At 33.4% G+C, this 21,358-nt stretch overlaps 1 protein-coding gene across 1 annotated transcript in view; it reads right to left on the reverse strand.

Annotated features, from left to right (window-relative positions):
- LOC127254466 (uncharacterized) overlaps positions 1–16,535 on the reverse strand; it is a 93,178-nt gene extending 76,643 nt beyond the window's left edge. The window contains exon 1 of the mRNA XM_051279561.1: positions 13,611–16,535. The gene's annotated coding sequence lies outside the window, so the exon portion shown is untranslated. The remainder of the gene's footprint in view (positions 1–13,610) is intronic.
- Between the last annotated feature and the right edge of the window lie 4,823 nt (positions 16,536–21,358).

Consider the following 21,358-nt stretch of genomic DNA (forward strand, 5'->3'; position numbering starts at 1 on the left):
CTTTCTCGTTTTGCAGGCGATCAAAGCTCATCGTGCTCCGGGAAAGAAGAAGAAGCAGGAGAACAGGGAGGGTCTGGCTCGGGGCCATTAATCTCCCAGTAGCGGATGCAGCTGAAGTAAACTGCGGCTCAGTTTGGAGCATTAAGGCTGGTGTACAAGAAACTATGTATGAACACCAGCGAGAAGGACTTGAGTTACCCTCTGGAAGAACATGGCGGGCAGTATTGATATCAGCTACAATCTTTTCGAGGAGTTGCTTAACAGAACTTGGAAGCTCTAAGGTCGACAATTCTTGAGGTGTCTGGACTAGTGATTCTTGATGAAGGCCATACTCCTCATAACCACACGAGTAAGATTTGGACTTCTCTACTTCAGCTCAAGAGAGAAAAGTGTCTCGTATTTTCCGGGACCCCGTTCCAAAACAACTTCGAAGAGCTGTTCAACACCCTGAAGATCGTAAGGCCGAAAGTGGCAGGAAAGATTAAGCAGGATCGGACATTTGCTGAAATTCTGCATTCAGATAAGAAGCCCAAAGCTCACGGCCTGCTTTGCTTCCAGAAGCATCAATCATGCACTGGAGAGGCTTAAAGTCTCCATGTCACCGTTTGTGCACATGCACAAGGGAACTGTCCTGCAAACACTTAAGAGAGAATTTGGATTTTCTTTGGTATCTGTTCATCCTTACCTCACCAAAAAATGCAAGTTGCAAGTGCCAACCGATGGAATTTATATGCAAGCAGTCGAGGCGTCAAAACATAATTAGAGTTGTCAAAATAAATTAATTCAAAATAAAATTCATCCTCGAGTTTGTCCGCCTCAGTAGGATGCTGAATGAAGAAGTGCTCATCTTCGGCCAACATATTCCGCCATTGGATTTGATCAAAGAGCATCTGACCGCGACCTTTCAGTGGAACGGCGGGAAGGAAATTTTGATGCTGGAAGGAAAGCTACGGAAGAAGCAACGCCAAAATGTGTTCAAGGCATTCAACGATACAGAAAAATGATTCAAAAATCTTGCTGGCGTCAACGAGGTGCTGCTCTGAGGGCATAAGTCTCGTTGGGGCTTCCAGGGTCATTCTGCAGAACATCCTCTGGAATCCTTCAGTCGAACAGCAGGCGATTTTCCGGGCTTATAGGATTGAGAAAAGAAGTTTGTTCATACCTACCATCTAATGACTGCTGGAATGTTTGAGGTGGACAAATATTTCCGGCAAGCGGCTATCAGAATTCATCTTCTGCTCTTCTTCGAACGAGAAGGACATATCAAAGCAGCGGATGCCGGAGATTGAGGACAGGATTCTGGAAGAGATGATCCAGCATACAAATAGAAAAGATATATTTGAAAACTTCATCCACCAACCGAAGAACGCTGACTTGATCCAGTCCTTGGGCGTCAGAGGTTGAGAATATTCCCGGGAGTATAAAGGTATTCGTTGAGTTTAACAGATTGATGAGTTGATTGATCATTTTTGTTTGGGAATTGTTTGGTTAAATTGTTGCAAGAAACAGAATGTGATGGGATTTATAGTTTGTTAAGAAGTTTGGAAAGATTTTTCCCTCTTATCATTTTGTAGTTTTAGTTTGTTCTATGACAAACAAAATATAATCGATTGCAGTTCATATAGGTTTCCGATGATTTTGAAATATAGAAACATGTGGATGGGTTGTGATTTGTATAGATTTATGATGACTTTAGGAACTTTTTAAGTTTTTTATCCGATTGTTAATTTGAAATTGTTCTAAGTTTGCATTAAATGTGTGATGGGATAGATTAAATTATAAGATTTTAAGAATATTCTGTTAATATTTTGAAAGTGATTATTTGTCGGTGTACTTTATTATCCTTTTATTATATAAGCTGTATTATGTATAACAACTGAAATTTTGAAAATGATTTTTATCTTTAGGTTGTTGTTGTTAGATATGTAGTTTTTATTTTTATTTTTATTATATAGTCTTAAGACAAAAAAAATGTAAAATACTTACATTTTTCTTTTTTTGGACTTTTTATTTGTATTATGGTTACTTTTTAATTATTTTTGTTTACACAATAGTAACAAATAAAAAAAAAAAAAACTCATTGTTGATCATTATTTCTTTGTCATCTTGCACGGATTTTTATGTAAAAAATAAGTTAGTTCTAACTTAATGTATAAGTTAGTTCTAACTTCTGACGTCTAACAGAAATCAATGTATGATTTAATTGTTTTTGTAGGATAAGTCAAAGAGTATTTAAAAGGATCAAATGCTTTGATTGGATTGGTTCTCCGAAGTTCTTTCAGTTAGATTAATTTAGTGGTGTGAAAATTAAATTTCTTCTTTTCACATAAAATATTTGATGCATAAGTTACTTTCCACTTTCTGAGAACTCTGACCGAAATTTAGGTTTCATTAATTTCGTTGACTTGGATAAGTTAAACAATTTTTAGAACAACAAATAACTACTTTTATTGGATTGATTTGGAAAATTGATATCAGAAATGATGCACTTTTGTTTTTTGGAATTTTGTTTAAATAAAAGTAACAAATAAAAAACTCATTATTGACCATTCTTTCCCTGGCATTTTGCACGGATTTTTGGTGTATGTGAAAAATTCAATGAATAAGTTACTTCCAATTTCTGACGTCTAACAGAAATATTTTTGTTGTATAAGTCAAAGAGTTAAAAGGATGAACTGTTTTGATTGGATTTGTTGTCTGGAATTCTTTCAGTTAGATTGATATAGTGGTGTGACAATTAAATTTCTTTCTTTGCCCGTGAAATATTTGATGCATAAATTACTTTTTCGAGAACTCTGACAGCTAACTGAAAGTCATGTTTTGATTAGTTTCTTTGTGAGTTGGATAAGTTAAAGAATGTTTACAATAGAAAAAACTACTTTGATTGGATTGATTTGGAACATTGAAATTAGAAATGATGGACTTCTATTTTTTGGATTTCAAGTAATCTTAAATTTGAATTTCAAACAAAATTGTGTTTTCAGTAGGAACTTTGGAACTAGAGAGTATTTTTTTTCTTTTGAATTTTTTTTGTGTGCATTATTATGTTGGTAAAGGGAACTAAAATTGATAAATATTTGACTCAAGCATTGAATGGAACGTAAACAAATATTACAGTCAAGCATTATGAAAACTAATTGATTTCTAAATTTTTTAACTATCTTTGCCTCATTCTAATGTAGACTAATTAATTTCTAAATCTCTATTTACTTTTTTTTTTTTACAATTAAACTTTCACAAAATTTTTAAAAGTATTTTAGTTTTACAAATAATTATCTTCAAATTATTATTTCTTTACAGATTCCTATTTCACTAAAACTCTCTTTTACTCAATTCATCATGTCTGCTTAATGGATGTATCATCTCTTTCTCCATTTGCAATCCATTGCCTTTTCCAAATCACTAATAACAAATGTATTCGTTTGTACAAAAAAATTTAACAAGAGACAACTAAAAGATAATTATTTCAAAATTTTATTATATATAATATACTTATCTAATAAAAGGACAACAAAGTACATTGACAAAAAATCACTCTCAAAATATTAAGAGAACATTCTTAAAACCTTACAACGTAGTCTATCCCATTAAACATAGTTAGTGCAAACTTAGAACAATTTTAAATTAACAATCGTCTAGAAAAAAAAAAGAAATTAAAAAGTTACAAAATTCGTCATTAGTCTTTCCAAATCACAACCTATTCTATATATTTCTGCATTTGAAAATTATTGGAAACCGATAGAAATGACAATCAATTATATTTTGTTTATGCCATAGAACAAGCTAAAATTACCAAATGATAAGAGGGAAAAAAAAAAAAAATTCCCAAATTCGAAAACTGCACAACCAATCGCATTTTGTTTCTTGCAACAAATCAACCAAACAATTCCCAAACAAAAGTGATCAATCCACTCATCAATTTGTTTCCTTAAAAAAACTTTAACTCAACACTTACCTTCATACTCCCGGGAATATTTTCAACCTGTGACACCAAGGACTGGATTAAGTCAGCGTTCTTCACCTGGTGAATGATCTTTTCAAGTATATCTTTTGTTTTCGTGTGCTGGATCATATCTTCCAAAATCCTGTCCTGAATCTCCGGCATCTGCTGCTTTGATATATCCTTCTAGTTTGAAGAAGAGCAGAAGACATAGTGTGATAGGTCACGGTCAGATCCTCTTTCATCCGATCCAAGGGCAGAATATACTGGCTGAAGATGAAGAGTTTTTCATTCAGCATCATACTGAGGTAGACAAACTCGAGGATCAATTTTATTTTGACCCTTCGCCAGGTATGAGCTTTGACGCCTCGACTGCTTGCATATCACTTCAATTGGTTGCCACTTGCAACTTGCATTTTTGGGTGAGGTAAGGATGAACAGATACCAAAGAAAATTCAAATTCACTCTTAACCTTCCCCTTCCAACCTGTCGATTAGTTTCTTTTGCAGGACAGTTCCCTTGTGCACATGCACAAACAGTGGCATGAAGACTTTGAGCCTCTGCACTGCACAGCCTTACGATCTTCAGGGTGTTGAACAGCTCTTTGAAGTTGTTTTGGAACGACGTCCCGGAAAACATGACGTGCTTTTCTCTCTTGACCTGAACCAGGGATGTCCAAATCTTACTCCTGTTGTTACGAGGAGTATGGCCTTCATCAAGAATCACTAGTTCTGGCATCTCAAGAAGTGTCGACCTCAGAACTTCCAACTTCTCTTTCGAACCTGTCCTCTGCCCCTCCTCGCCTACATTTGCTTCATCCATGTGCTTCTGCGCTGCTAATTTCTCGAAAAGATTGTAGCTAATCCCCAAAAGGCCTCCCCCTCTCTTCCACGAATATGTTTTGACCATGCGCATAGCCTCCACATTCTGAACTCTGCTTTCCAAGTACAAAGTATGTTGGCTGGCTCGACGATCATCGCCAGATAGTTTGGAAACATCTTTAGATACGTCTCAAGGAATACTATTGTCAGACATGTCTTTCCAGTCCCTGGTAGATTTTAGTTCTTTAACTCGGCAATATCAGTACTTCCTGCCAAGTTCTTCCAGAGGAACTTAAATCCTTCTCGCTGGTGTTAGTACATATATTCTCGTATACCAGCCTTGATGCTCCAAATAGAGCCGCTAGTCATATAAATAGGGGTAGCTGCACAAATTTTAAATCAACCTAAAATTAAACTGACCTACGATCGGATAAAATAGTAGTGCAGAATTAGGAAGAATAGATAAATTAAACGGAACAATTTTGATGTTACCAACACTTGGATGATTTTCTTATTTTAGTTCTTTGGATGAATCGCCACATGTTGACAGCAGATACAATACAGTCCCTGATCGTCTTCTAATGTAAATTCATGAAGCCCTCGAGCACATCTACGCTCCTGAGAGTCTTCCTCCTCCCCTCCTCTTGCACATAAACAGCCTGCAGGCCACGTTAGTTATCATATTGCTTTCTTCATAATAATAGTGCTGAATTAATCCTCAATCCGTGTTGAATCATTATTCTCTATTGAAACTAATTGACTTACCTCACGGCAGGTAATCGTTTCCATTTCTTCCATATCGCAGTTAAAGTTCAACTCATCAATCAAATTGTCCACCTCCTTCATCAACTCAGCTTTTCTCTGCTACTCGTCTGTCAGTGGAACGACATCGTCCTCAAAACTGAACTTCTTCGGAAGTGCAGTAGTTTTCACCTTCGCTGGTATGAATTGTCCCAGATGGTGGTCCGAGAATAGATTCTTCTAGAAACTTGGAGATGTCAAATCGTTTTTGCCGCATCTTCTTCACTTTGGCCCCTGTCATGAACTTAATCATCCCTTTAAGCCAATAGGGCATGTCATCTTCATCACCACTATTTCTGCTAGTCCATGGAGCTTTCAAACGCTATGCCTTTGAGACTGCACTCTCCTGCTCCAATCTGTGTTCTTCGACTTCACAGATTTCCGACAGCCTCCTCTGCTTCGTCTTCCTTTGAGGAGAGTTCACTGCAGCCTTCCGTTTTGGAGTTCCCATTCTGCGCTGCCCTGAAGCATCCACAGGCGCGCTGTCCTCTGCAGTGTCAACTCTTTCGTCGTTTTTCACTTTTCGGCTCTTTGTGAGAGTGAAGTCTTCATCGCCAGACAGATCATCCACAACATAAATTATCAAACCTTTGGTAAAAGTATCCACCGAATTGGAGGGCCTATCGGAACGGCTGTCAGAATTATCCTGGTTGGCGCAGCGATAAGAAAATTTGCATGATCGACGTGGCCTATTAGAAGGGCGGCTGTGCAGAGACTAGCAATGGGAATTGTGAAAACCAAAGAATGGACAATGCTAGAGTGGGCATGAAGGCTCCAAGTTTTAAACTATTCGGCAATTATCCTCTTGCAGGTGTCGGGGCAGCTACAGAGAGTGTCTCGAGTTTTAAACTATTTGGTGTAACGGCATCTACTACTGTTTCGAGCAACAATGGTGTGTTGAGACACCTCTGGAAAATTGCTCGAGCTTCAAACTCTTTGGTACGGACGTAGCTACTGATGCTTATGGGGGCATGAAGGGGCCTGTGGAAAATGGGTTGGGTTTTCGACTGTTTGGGGTCACGACACCAATTGTTGCAGACAACAGTTCTCTTGGGGGAATGAATGTACCCTTAGAAAATGGGTCGGGTTTTAAGCTGTTTGGCGTGAAGGCCGTGCAAATCAATCCTCGGCTACCCATATATGACAGGCCATGGTTTTTGCCTGTGTGTCCTTCATTTTGAGCTGCTTGGAGCTCTTCATCGACCTGCAGCTCATGGAAGTTCAATTTCAATATCGAATAAAAGATTAAAACTGCATATTTAGTGAAGATATTGTTCACAGGATACATTCAATAACAAATGAGAACTAACACAATTATTGGAACCTTATCATAAAATCCAGTTTCAGGTTGGTCATCCCATCATGTCATGTCAAGAACATGACGGCTCTCCATTTCTGAATCTACAACCATGTTGGAGAAATCATAATGTTACATTTTTCCTCCCTTGAAGTTTTTACTGATAAGCAAACGAAAAAGAAAAAAAAGCAAATATTAAAACATCACCACTTCCAAATATATGCTTGATCATTGCAGATATTTTATTTTGTGTTTCTTCAGTCAGTATAGGTGCCGCCTCCAGCAACGTCACATCTTTCACAGGATCAACCCACTCGAGCAACGGTGCATGTGCCACTTCATCCCTCAACCATATCTTGGCTGCACTAACGCTTCCAATGCACCAGAAGGAATCTCCAGCATCTTCGGTGTTATCTCATACAGAAGAACTCTACCAATCTTCAGTGCAGGAGACGCCAATTCTGTTCTCTCATCTCTTAGTACGATGGCTCTGTCATTCCCCTCGTGCCTCCACGGAGAATCCCTTCTCTCGTCTCTAACCACAATAACTCCGTCGTACATTCCCATTGTTGATTGTGAGTTCATGATGTCGTTTGTTGGTTCAAATTGTATCATTTTTGTTAGCTAATTTGAACTCAATTGGAATGTTCTCAATGCATATTTTGATTATAATCAGTCCAGAATTTAAAAAGCATTGGGATAAAAAAAAAATGATCATTTTCATGGAAATAGTTGTGTTGGGCATTCTATTTAGTAATAAATAAATTATAATATATAATTTTTTGTAAAACTAATTAGGCTGACATTCCATTTTGTTTTTGTAATAAAACTAATTATAACAGATGATTGCAAAAAAAAAAAAAAAAGAACACAAAAAAACCAATATGCAATATAGACAAATGTGTACTAACTTTATAAATAATAATAATAAAAAAAAGGGGTAAAGTCCATAGGTCCACCTTGTGTTATATTTTAATTGCGTAAAACACCCTCTATTAATCAAATAGCATAAAACTTATGTGTGTTAGTACAATGATGCATAAATAACCCACCCGTCTTAAATTAACGGTAGTAAATTACACGCGCTGAACTATGCAAAGATGGCTCTATAAATTAAAAGAATTGATTATGAAATGACTCAAATACCTTTACTTTAAGGTAGATCTGAACTCATCTTGGTCGTCGTCCTCTTCCTGTTGTGGAGAAAAAGAGATATCCAAAAGCAAGTTATGTTTTCAGCGATTAAATCACTTGTTTTCATCGAGTAAATTGATTTCAGCCCTAATTTTCTTGTCCTATTAAATTCAAATTTGGAAGAATTTTCTAAAATATTTTGATTTATCCATGTGAATTAACAAGATTAAAAAGCAAAATCATTGGAAATGTAAGGAATATTTGACATAAGAATATTCTAACTTTAATTTATACCACTCATATATCTAATAGACCTAATAAGTTATCTGATGTCATATAAAAGCTATGACATTGATAATAATAATAATAATAATAATAATAAATTAATCTTTGTCCACATAAAACTAAGTGAGGCAAATAATAAATATCTAAAATAATTTGACAAATTTTTACAATAAATTACTAAAAGACAAATATTTATATTTTTTCTTAAAATAACATCCTACTTAAAAATACAATGTATTCCTTTTGACAATACTATATTGACGGGATACAAAACTTAAATTGGATACAAATATTCAAATCTAGATATATTTAATGTTCAATCATCTTCTTACATAATTAGACCAGGCTCATTACAATAGCTACCTTAAACCCATCGAAAGCAATATTATTTTAAGAAATTATAAATACAAATAAATATTTAAAAATTAAATAAAATACAAAATGTTACCGTTTTGTAAGGATTGAGATCTCATCGAATAATAAGAATTTGTTGTGTCTTCTTTGCCTTCAAACTTGTCTCAAGAATACTGCAAAAATAGAATATTTTAAAATATTGAGTTGATAAAAATGACATTAACAATCAATAAAATATTTGCTTTATTTCCACAATCTCGTTGATTTGAGTTCTTTGTTAAGCATAGAGAAAACTGATTGAATAACAATGATGACACAATGTATCAAACGAAAAATAAAAAGGAATCGTAAAATAGATTGAAAAATATTCACCTCAAGTCAAATAATATTATTTGACTCTCCAAGATTAGATGCATGTAGTTTGAAATAATCTAATACTCATTCAATTCTAGATTATAGATTTAATAAATATAAGAGTCCGAAAAAATAAAATAAACTAAAATAAAGTCTTAGTTTTATTCAAATTGTGGCCGACATTCAAAAAAAAAGAAGATAATTTATCATATGACCGGGAAAGAGAAAGAAATAAATTAAGTATATAAAAATCCTATTTTACTTGTAGCTTTGAATTCAATTTTAAAATTATTTTACCCTCGAAACTATCTAGATCCAAAACATTAAAATACAACCAAATCACAAGTAAACACACCCTAAAGTTCATCTACCAAATAAATAAATAAAATTTCATGAATATAAATGAATAAATAAATTTATACTTTGCTATTTTAACAAAATATATGAATATATCGAAACAATTTGTAGAAATAGTCAAGCCTATCTTGTTTCTATATAGCAACTCCCTCCCATGTAAAACATGTAGAAGCAAAGTGAGAATACGAAAGTTTTAGTAAATCTCATACTTAGTTTGCCTCTTGAATCAAGATTAAGGTTTCCGTAAAACTCTTCTCCCCCCCCCTTCTACTTTTATGATCTCAAACTATTTCTTTCTACAAAATATGAAAATTCCATCATAATTTTTTTTTTTTTAAGATTTATTAGGACACACCTTTTTATTTATTTATTTTTCTTTTTTCAATTTTGATACTACAAAACTAATTCAACAAAATGCTCGTACCGTATGTCCTCGAAACTAATGCAATTAAAGCAGTTTTGATGTTTTGAACATCAACATCCTTATAACTTACCAAACCCACAATTAATGAAAATGGAACTCTAAACTTCAATTGATCACTCTGGACAATTTGTCAAAAACTGAATCAATCTCGTAGGCGCAAAGAAATAAAAAATAAAGCTAATCTTTCCAGACATATATATCACCAAAATGAATGCAAAAAAAATTGTCATTGTTTTATAAAGGATGAACATATGCTTTAATGCTAGAAGTGGTTGCGAAGTCAAGAGAAAGCTAAACGAAAATAGCGATCTTTATTATGTAATGGTTGAAATCAAGAGAGCAATGTGTTTTTTTTTTCTTTTCCAATTAATTTTTTGGATATTAATTTTCCTCAAGAAAACATTATCATCGAATTTAATTTTTAATTAAAATTTATAATCTAATAATTATTTAAAAATTCAAAATTTGTTGATATTTTTAAAATAGGAAAAGAAAAAAAGAACTTCAAAACACAAATACATACGCCACAAATTATTGATTTAGTGCAATAACTACAACTATAATTATTACATAAGTCATCTCTTAACAATGATTGTTTTTCATCACCATCTAATAATTAATTATTTTATAAAATGGTATTTTCTGATTGAGAAAAAAGAAAGCATATATGAAAAATGAACCAGTCATCGAAAACAACTACATCTTCGACCATATTTTAAGAAATTGCAAAGAAAAATAACGAATTTTTTCACTGAACCCAAAATATTTTGACACACTTTCTAATTAATATTATAAAAAATACCGTGTATAAATGTATTTACACAAATTATAAAATATATTATATCTATTAAAAAATTCAATAATTCAATATAAAATAGTATTTTATATTGAATGCACTTCCTTATACCTAATGTTAAAAATACATCAAACACAAAACAAACACACTCAAATATACCAAACAAAATAAATACGTACAGTTTTTGTAAAAATTGGACAAGGGAGAATTCCTGTCTTCTTCAGTTTTCAAATTAGCCTGTAAGAAAACGGCATACATGGAATATATTTTACAAACATTAGATTTATATGTAATCATTGGAACATTTATGTTTTTATTTTATTGTTTATTTTTATCCATATTGGACTGTACCTATAAATAAGTCTTCGCTTTATTACTTATGCAATTAATTATTTTCCTCTCAAATTTTTACATCATATCAGAGCCAATAGATCAAAATTATGTTCGTCAACTTTCGGCCATCACCGACTCTCACTGGCACCACTGTGTTCCTCGTCATCCGGAGACCCTTCTCCGGAAAAATCTCGCCGATTAGCGGCGCATGTAGGTCACATGCGCCGGTCAACTCTCATGCTACTAGAACTTTGACTGGTGCGTGAGAGCCACCCCTATATCAATCGCCGCCATCTTTTGTTTGCCGCCTCATCTCGTCCTCCTCTACATCATGCTGTCATTGGTTTTATTTTTGTGACAGTTATATTTTTTGGATTTTTTTGTCATGTTTATATAATCTACCGGTTATTATATTATATCGGTGGAGTATTGTTATTGTCATCGTCAAGGTCATGCCATTCAGAATATCATGTTAAACCACTTCGGAATGCTTGAAATATTCGGTTTTCTTATCACCCTGCATCTGCAACCCTCTAAAATATCATGACTCTCACGCATCAAGTTCTTGCTTCCAGTTCCTCTCATGTCATGGCCATTTCATGTAGTCCTTTGATTTTGGTTGTTGCAATCATATGACACCTACACTTGGTCTCTTGACCGGTGCGTACCTTGTGTCATCTTTATCACCTATACAGACTACTAATGGGAGCCGAATGAATTTCACTCATTCAAGATCAGTATCTTTACAATTTATACATCTTTCTGATACTTACTGCATTTTCTACTTGACTGTAAATCATGTATCAGTTGACCAATTGATTGACCAGAGACTTATTGTTACTTTCTCATCTTCAGGTGTGCAGGTTCAAGATCAATGTACGAGTCAAATTCTTGAGACAGGTCTAAATATGGGTTATCGATTTCTGGTACAATCGTAGAAAATTGTTCTCCGTAATTTTTCTGTTGTTGTTACTCACACTCTCTTTACTATCCTTCCTTCCCCTAGTCTCTAGTGGCCCGTTTGTCTATATCATGCATCTTCATCTAAAATTCAGTCTCTGTTTAGTAAAAGTCATTTGAGGTCTACTAGTTTTGAGTCATTTGACTGTTTACACTATCGTTTGGAAAATTAATCAATGTTGTCCTTTTCAGAAATGTGTCGATCGCAAGTAAACCATTTTCTTTGGTTCATTTTGATATTTTGAGTCCTTCTTTTGTTCCCTATATAAGTGAGTGCCATTATTATGTCATATTCATAGATGATTACTCCCACTTTATATGGATATATTTTTTGAAACACATCAAAATTACCTCAAATATGGTTTCCTCTATCCATTCCTTTGCATGACCATTTCAAATTAGAACCTCCTGCATGTTTATAGTCTTCTCGGTTATGGGATAGTGCACAAAAGTTATAGGCTTTGGGATCTAATCTCTAAATAGTTGTGTATCTATCATCATTTACATTTTGAGAGAGTATAATTCTTTCTATTATGTCTAAATTCCATGTTTATCTCTTTTTTGGTTCACCTTCATTCATGTCATATCTCATCGACCACATCAAGTAAGTCATCTGCCTACTCATTTGCGTGATTATCATTGTTTTCTGCTATGTTAACTCTACATGAGCCTAGTTCATTTCATGAAGCAAATTATGATCCGTTGTGGCGGCAAACGATGTCTCAAAAATTGCAAACATTAAAGAAGACTCATTCATAGGTCTTTGTTGATTAGCCTCCAGAGAAAAAACCTATTGGATGCAAATGGATTTTCAATATTGAAACTAAGTTTGAATGGTCATTTGAGCGTTAGAAGGCTAGTTTAGTTGTGAAAGGCTAATAATAGGAACATGACATTAATTACAAGGAAAACTTTGCTCTGGTGGCACGTCTTACCTATGTTCGTTGTTTAATTGTAATTGCAGTTGTTCATAAGTGATCTCTTTTGCAGTTAGACGTCAAGAATGACCTTCTCCATGCTGATCTCCTTGAGAATGTTTATATGGCATTGCCTGTTGGTTCTTTACCTTCTTCTAAAGTCTACAAGTTGTGACGTGCTCTTTATGGCTTAATACAGACTCCTAGTGCTTGGCCTTCCAAGTTAAGTTCAGCCCTTCTTCAGTTTGGCATCACTTCTAGTTCACACAACTCTGCCGTTTTTGTTCAATGAAGTATTTATGGTATCATTGTGTTACTTCTCTATGTTGATGATATGATCCTCATTAGGGATGATCAGTCTAGCATATTTGATTTACACCTTTGGAAGCATTTTTTATGGTCGTAATGTATATTACATGGGTCAAGCTAAGTATGCTTTTCATGTGTTGTCTCGTTCTGGTCTCACTAATTGCAAGATAGTTTTGACACCCCTCGATGCTGGATGTTGTCTTACATCAATGGATGAGACTCTTCTTAAAGAGCCTTCTCTTTATCGCCAGCTTATTGGCAGATTGATTTACTTGACAGTCAATCATTCTAACATTCTAAAAAGTAAATGAATGGAAATATCAACAATGAATCGAATCTAGACTAGTCAATTCTCCAAATTAATTTTTAGTTTTCGTCCGACCTCAGTATATAAAAATATCTTGAGTATATCAAAAATATAGATCCGGTTAAATAGTAGCTAAAAGTTGAATGAATTACAATACAATTAGTATATCAAAGAAGAAATTAAAACGCATGAATAAGAATATATTGAAAAAGCAACATAACCTTGTGTTTAGATGCCACTCTGCGAATAATGGATCACAAAGGCGGGATCTCCAAATTCTCGACTGCTTAATTTTCCGAAATATTTAAAGTTTTGTCCAACTTTGAGTATATTTAACAATTCTCGAGTGTATCGAAAATTTAAATCCAATTGAATCGTACCAAAAAAATAAATGAATAGTAATATCAACAATGTATCGAGTTCTAAATTACGCAAATTCTCCAAATTAATTTGGACTTTTTGTCCAACCTCAAGTATATCGAAAAAAATCTTGAGTATATCAAAAGCTTAGATCCGGTTGAATCGAAGCTAGAAATTGAATGAATAACAATACGAAAAATGTATCATAGCAGAAACAAAAATGCAAGTATAAGAATAGATTGTAAAAGAAACATAACCTTTTTTTAAAATTCCACTCTCCAAATAATGGATCTAAAATATGAAATCTCTAATTTCTAGACTACTTAATTATCCGAAATAATTTTGATTTTTGTCCAACCTTGAGTATATTGAAAATATCTTGACTACATCAAAAACTTCTATCCAATCGAATCATACTTAAAAACTAAATGAATAGCAGTATCAACAATGCATTGAATTCTCGAAATCTCAGTTCTTCGAATTAATTTTGAGGTTTTGTCCAACCTTGAGTATATGGAAAAAAATCTTGATTACATCAAAAACTTAGATCTAGTCGAATTGTAGCAAATAATTGAATGAATAACAATACCAAGAATGTACAAAGCAAAAAGGAAAATGCATGTATAAGAATATATTGCATAAGATGACACTCTGCAAATAATGGATCTAAAACGATCTAAAACGATCTAAAACATAAAATCTTTGAATTCTTGACTACTCAATTCTTCAGAATTAGTTTTTAGTTTTATCTAACCTCAAGTATATTGAAAAAATCTCTAGTGTAACGAAAAGTGAGATGCAATTAAGTCGTACCTAAAAAGTAAATGAATGGAAATATCAACAATGAATCGAATCTAGACTTGTCAATTCTCCAAATTAATTTTTCATTTTTTTCAAACCTCAAGTATATATAAAAAAAATCTTGAGTATATCAAAAAACATAAATCCGGTCGATTAGTAGCTAAAAGCTGAATGAATAAAAATACCATTAGTATATCAAAGGAGAAATGGAAATGCATGAATAAGACTAGATTGAAAAAGCTACATAACCTTATGTTTAGATGCCACTCTGCAATAATGGATCACAAATGCGTAATCTCTTAGTTCTAGACTTCTTAATTCTCTGAAATAATTTTGAGTTTTGTCCAACTTTGAGTATATTGAACAATTCTCGAGTGTACCGAAAACTTAGATCCAGTGGAATCGTACCAAAAAACTAAATGAATGGTAATATCAATAATGTATCGATTTCTCAATTATGCAATTTTTAGTTTCGAGCTTTTGTCCAACCTCAAGTATATCGAAAAAAATCTTGAGTGTATCAAAAACTTAGATCCGGTTGAATCGTAGCTAAAAATTGAAAGAATAACAATACCAACATTGTATCAAAGCAGAAACAAAAATACATGTATAAGAATAGATTGTAACAAAAACATATCTTTATTTTTAAATTCTACTCTCCAAATAATTGATCTAAAATGTGAAATCTCCAATATCTCGACTACTTAATTATCCGAAATAATTTTGATTTTTGTCCAACCTTGAGTATATTGAAAATATCTTGACCTCATAAAAAACTTAAATCCAACTAAATCATACATAAAAACTAAATGAATAACAATATTAACAATTCTTTTAATTCTCGCCATCCCAATTCTCCGAATTAATTTTGAGGTTTTATCCAACCTTGAGTATATCGAAAAAAGCTTGATTACATCAAAAACTTAGATCTAGTCGAATCGTATTGAAGAATTGAATGAATAACAATACCAACAATGAACAAGGCAAAAAGGAAAATGCATGTATAAGAATAGATTGAAAAAGAAACATAACATTGTGTTTAGAAGCCACTCTGCAAATAATGGATCGAAAACAATCCAAAACTTAAAATTTTGAAATTCTCGACTACTTAATTTCTCCGGAATTAGTTGAGTTTTTTCCAACCTCAAATATATTGAAAAAATCTCAAGTGTATCGAAAATTGAGAAACAGTTGAGTAGTACCTAAAAAGTTAATGAATGGCAATATCAACAATGAATTGAATCTAGACTAGTCAATTCTCCAAACTAATTTTTAGTTTATGTCCAACCTCGAGTATATAAGAAAAATCTTGAGTATCTCAAAAACATAGATCCGGTCGAATAGTAGCTAAAAGTTGAATGAATAAAAATACCATTAGTTTATGAAAAGAGAAATGAAAATGCATGAATAAGAATAGATTGAAAAAGCAACATAACCTTGTGTTTAGATAACACTCTGCGAATAATGGATCACAAATGCGTAATCTCCAAATTCTCGACTACTTAATTCTTTGAAATAATTTTGAGTTTCGTCCAACTTTGAGTATATTGAACAATTCTCGAGTGTAGCAAAAATTTAGATCCAGTTGAATCGTACCTAAAAACTAAATCGAAAACAAAATTAAAGAAACTAAATAGAACTTTGATTAGAATCGAAAAAGCCCAAGAACACAGTAGGGTACTCTTATAGATGAATAGCAACCAAAAGCAGTTGCGCAACGTCGACGGCTAACGGACACCCACCGAAAATCTAGTCTACAACCCCAAAGCAAGAAACCCTAACACTATATTGGAAAAAAAAAATTGATTTAAGGAGAATTGAAACATACAAATCCTCACCAAACACTCCCCTAGGCACACAAAAGAATCACCTTACCATTCTATGGTATATTGGCTGCAAAGAACCAACTTCAAACACAAGGCAATTGGAGAAGAGAGACTTGCTAGAGGGAGATGAAATCTTGGGGAGAGAGATTTCAGCAGTGACACATCTACACTTCTCTATAACGAGGAACAACACAATATATATAACTCAAGATGGACGGCTCAGATGTGATCCCTAAAATGAATGGCTGGGATTCACTCCTGAGGAGACAGGGGTCAGCCACATTAGGTTGGGCCATCTGAACTGGATCGGAGATGCAAGTTACGCACCAAACAAACACTGGAGTGGGTCGGAAAGGCTGGAGGACAATTCGACCAAAATAAATCCCAACAATAATCTTAGTCATGAAAATTAAGGATTATTAATTTACCTAAATCAAAACTATGAAAAATCACAAGATCAAATTAACAATAAATAAGTATACTGTGACACCCCGGCCCGCAAGCTACACGAAGCCGAGCATGTCGGGATCGTAGACTGGCCCCACAGGTCACACGAGTTCTTCCAGCGCACTTAACTCTAGAGTTCTTTCGGTAAAGCTTCCGAAAAGAAATGTGCACATTGTTGACATGAGTAGTCTATTCAGTCCATTTAACTTATATTCAACCTTGGATGACCTGACACCAGCTTTTCCGTGGGAGTTGGCCTAGCACCGGCCCAACTCCAGGGTATTACATATAAAATACAGGAAATATAAGAGACACTTTCTTTTGTATCTATTTTTACGCTATGCAACATTTAGTATACATATATTTATGTTAAAAACATAAAACTCAACATGTCCATTTTCTTTTAACATAACATTTAAAATTTATTTTTCATAAGGATCATTATATTTGTTAATGATATAAAAAGAATTCATTATTGATAGATGAACCATTTTAAGGTGTGTCTTGAATTTTGTTGTGAAGTTCTAAATTTTATATTTTGAGATGAAAATAGTTAGTGTATGTATATTTTGAATGAAAAATAGAGATTCTATACGATATTTATTCCATTTAATAAGAGTACATTGAAAAGTGTGAAAATAAGTTCTAATAAAATTAAGTAAACAAACACTTAATATTGCATTATTTTTAAATTTACCCATTTTGGATTTTTTCAACGTTCTTGGCCCAACCCAATTCAATTGGTAGTACCGACCTTTACCATTAATAATAAAATTTCTATATATTATCTACGGAGAGTGAACTTGCACATTTCTCAAATCTTGAATAGAGTAATTGAGAGTTCGAAGATTGAAATTCTACCTCTAAGTATTTGGAGAGTCGCATTCAAACTCAAGGTGATGTCTTTTTTTTCAATATATTATCATATTCTTCATTTTCTCTTTTGATAGATTGTTGATGCAATTATCATTTGGTTTTAACTAAAGTGCGAGTGAACCTACTTTTTTGATGCACTTGAGGCTCGATTGTCTGACACGCTCTAGGTTTGAGAAAAAGCTCAAACCTCTTCCCTTATCATTATCCCATAGAAAATTTAGTCGTATGTTTGTCATAATCTAAAATAAACTTATAGGAATATTATTTTGTTTAATTATATAAATCAAACCACACACATGTCCTAAATCGAGAATTCGGTCATAAGGAATTAAGAGATTTTACATTCTACATCTATTATTTGGAAAGCCGAATCTAAACTTAAGGTGATGTTTGTTTTTTACTTTATCCTCATATTCCTTCTCTCTTTCTCTTTTGATAAATTGTTGATGTTGTTAATCATTTCGATTTAACTACAGTTAGATTGAATTTCCATTTTTGAAACACTTGCGATTCTTTCGATACACTCGAGGTTCTTCCGATACACTCGAGGTTTGACAAAAACCTGAAATTATTTATCTCCTTCTTGCGCAGATGATATTGTGGATTTCCAATAAAAATTTATAACAAAGTGATATAATTTTTTTCCCCTCTCTTGAATTGAGTACTCAAAAATTCGGAGATCTGACATTTTAAATCCATTATTTGGCGAGTGGCATCTAAAGTCAAGTTGATGTTTTTTTATCAATCTATTCTTATTTGCACTCTCTTATTCCTTTGATGCATTGTGGATACTATTATTCATTCATTTTTTTAAGCTACACTTCAACTAGATCTAGGTTTTTTATACACTCGAAGTTTTATTGCTACTCGATCTTCATAGAAAAATCAAAATTATTTCTATCTTCTTATCGATACACTCAAAGTTTTATCAATATATTTGAGGTTCAACAAAAACTCAGAATCATTCATCTCTTTCTCAGCAAAATGATGTTACCATATATGGGTCATATTTTAAATAAAGCTAAATACTATCATTTGTTCCTTTATAAATTTGAGTAGTTAAATCTAAACTCAATGTGATTTTTATTTTATTTTCTATCTATTATCATAGTTCTTATGTTTTCCTTTTCCGGCACATTGTCAGATGTGAACATTTCTCAAATCTATAACGGAGTGGTCATGAGAATTCAAAGTTATCATACTTTATATTTGCTCAATTTTTCTTCTTTGAGGTGAAAAAAATATTTGGATGTAATCTTTTGGATAGAAAATAGAGACTAAATAAGATATACATATATATATATATGATACATTGAAATGTGTGAAAATGACTTTAAAAATATAAGTAAACAAACAATTAATAATACAATGATTTTAAAATTTTAGCCATTTTGAATTTATTCAATGTTCTTAAGCAAGACTCCACTCAATTAATAGTACCGCATTGAATCCGTTAAAAAAAAATAGTACTATCTTGAAACAAAATAGTACCGATATTGAAATGATATGGTAATAATGAAATCATTACAATGAATTACATTGTTTCTCTCTTTCTTTTTCATGTCAATTAGTGATACGCTAATCATACTTACATTTATCTTCTATATAAAGTGAATCATGTACATTTCTTAAATCTAGAATTGAGTAGTTGAGAATTTGGAGACTTGACATTCTACATATAGTACCGAGAGAGCCGTATAATGTTTCCTTTTCAATCTATTATGATGTTATCCATTTTCCTCCTTTTGTAGATTGTTGATATGCTATTATTCATTTATTTTTAATTAAAATTCGATTGGATATACTTTTTTTGATACACTAGAGGTTATGTTCAATTGACATGCTCTAGCTTCAACAAAAAACTCAAAAATTTTCTCTCATTCTTGACTAGACCATTTATTCTTATGTTAGTCATAATTTAAGATAAAATGATAACGAATTATTCTGCCCCTTTATATAAAGAAGATATACATGTTTTAAATCTAGAATTTAGAAGTCAAGTATTAAGAGATTTCGGGTTCTACATCAATTATTTGGAGAGCTGAACATAAACTCAAGGCGACCTTTCCGTTTTACTCTCTTAACATATATATTCCCTTCCTTTTCATTCTTGATAGAATGTTGATGTTGTTACTCATTAAGTTTTAGCTGCAATAAGATTTTGTCATTGAAATATTTGAGGTTCTTTCGACAACCTCGAGGTCTTACTTGAAACCATTATCTCATTTTTAGTACGATGATATTGTGGGATTCCATTAATGAATAACAAAGTGATATCATTTTTTTTTTATAGAAATGAGGAGTAAAGAAATAGGAGTTTTAGCATTTTACATCCATTATTTGGAGAGTCGCATCTAAACACAAGGCTATGTTTCTTTTTCAATCGATTCTTATATATGTGTTTTTGTTTCTTCTTTGATACATTCTTGGCATTTTTATTCATTCAATTTTTAGCTAAAATTCAAATCAATCTATATTTTTGATATATTCAAGATCTTTTTCGATATACTCGAGGTTGGACAAAAACTCAAATCTATTTCGGAGAATTGAGTAATAAAAAATTCAATACATTGTTGATATTGCTATTCATTTAGTTTTTAGCTATGATTCTACTAGCTTTATGTTTTTGATATACTTGAGATTTTTTTCAATATACTCGAGGTTGGACAAAACAATATGATTTCAGAAAATAAAGTAGTCGACAATTTGGAGATTTAAATAGTTTTTTGGTGTGATTTAAATAGAGATTATGATATGCGGTGGGCGCAACCAAAAGTTTATTCACGACGAGGGTGGAAAGAGCAAGTGTGCTTTGGGCGAATTGTGGCAATGGCCTGAAGCGTGAGTTTATTATTAATTACCTTAGTTCTTTATTTTATTATTTGATTATTTTCCATAAATTGTTAGTTTGGTCGGGCCTAGGCGGATAGTCGTTTTGTCCTAGTGTTTGAGTATTATTTTAAGACATTATTAGCATTATGATTTTTCTTCAATTTAATGGCTTCAGCTTGGTCGGGAAGAGTAGTTCTTCCTTGGTTATCAATAAAGTTTAGTCTTTTGGTTCTCTTAAGTTCTCGTGGTATCAAATTGGTCCGACCTGCAGGATCTCAGCGGAGGAGAATGACACTAACAAATACGCAACGCATTGAAGCTTTGGAGGGAGCTCTGGTGGAACTTCGAACAGGCGTGGAAGCACAACAAGAAGGATTTTCGTGCCTCGAATCAAAGGTGGATCGACAAGTGGATACTCTGAAAACAGAACTTTCAGCAGCTATGCGGAATACGATTCTTTGGCTGTTCCCGCATGGGCCACCCGCCACACCTATTAAGGGCTCAGCGGCGCAGGGAGCTATGGCGGGAGGAGGAGAGTCAGCGGATTCATCGACGAGGGCTTCCGGAATCAGCAGGGCAGCACCTTTGTTTAAGGATGTTGGAGGAACATGGATTGCTCCGACAGCTGATTTTAAGCTTAAGGATGCGCAACTCCCTAGCTTTGATGGCCACGACCCCTTGGGATGGGTTGCTAGGGCCGAACAACACTTCGTATTACACGGAGTTCCCGAGGAGATTAAGGTAAGTCTTGCGCGAGTGGTGATGGAAGATGTGGCGCTGCATTGGTCCTGTTGGCATATGATGAAGCATGCTTCTGCCTCCTGGAT

The sequence above is a fragment of the Andrographis paniculata genome, unplaced genomic scaffold (genome assembly GCF_009805555.1).
Source record: "Andrographis paniculata isolate CXL003 unplaced genomic scaffold, ASM980555v1 Contig52END, whole genome shotgun sequence".
Taxonomy (NCBI): Eukaryota; Viridiplantae; Streptophyta; class Magnoliopsida; order Lamiales; family Acanthaceae; genus Andrographis; species Andrographis paniculata.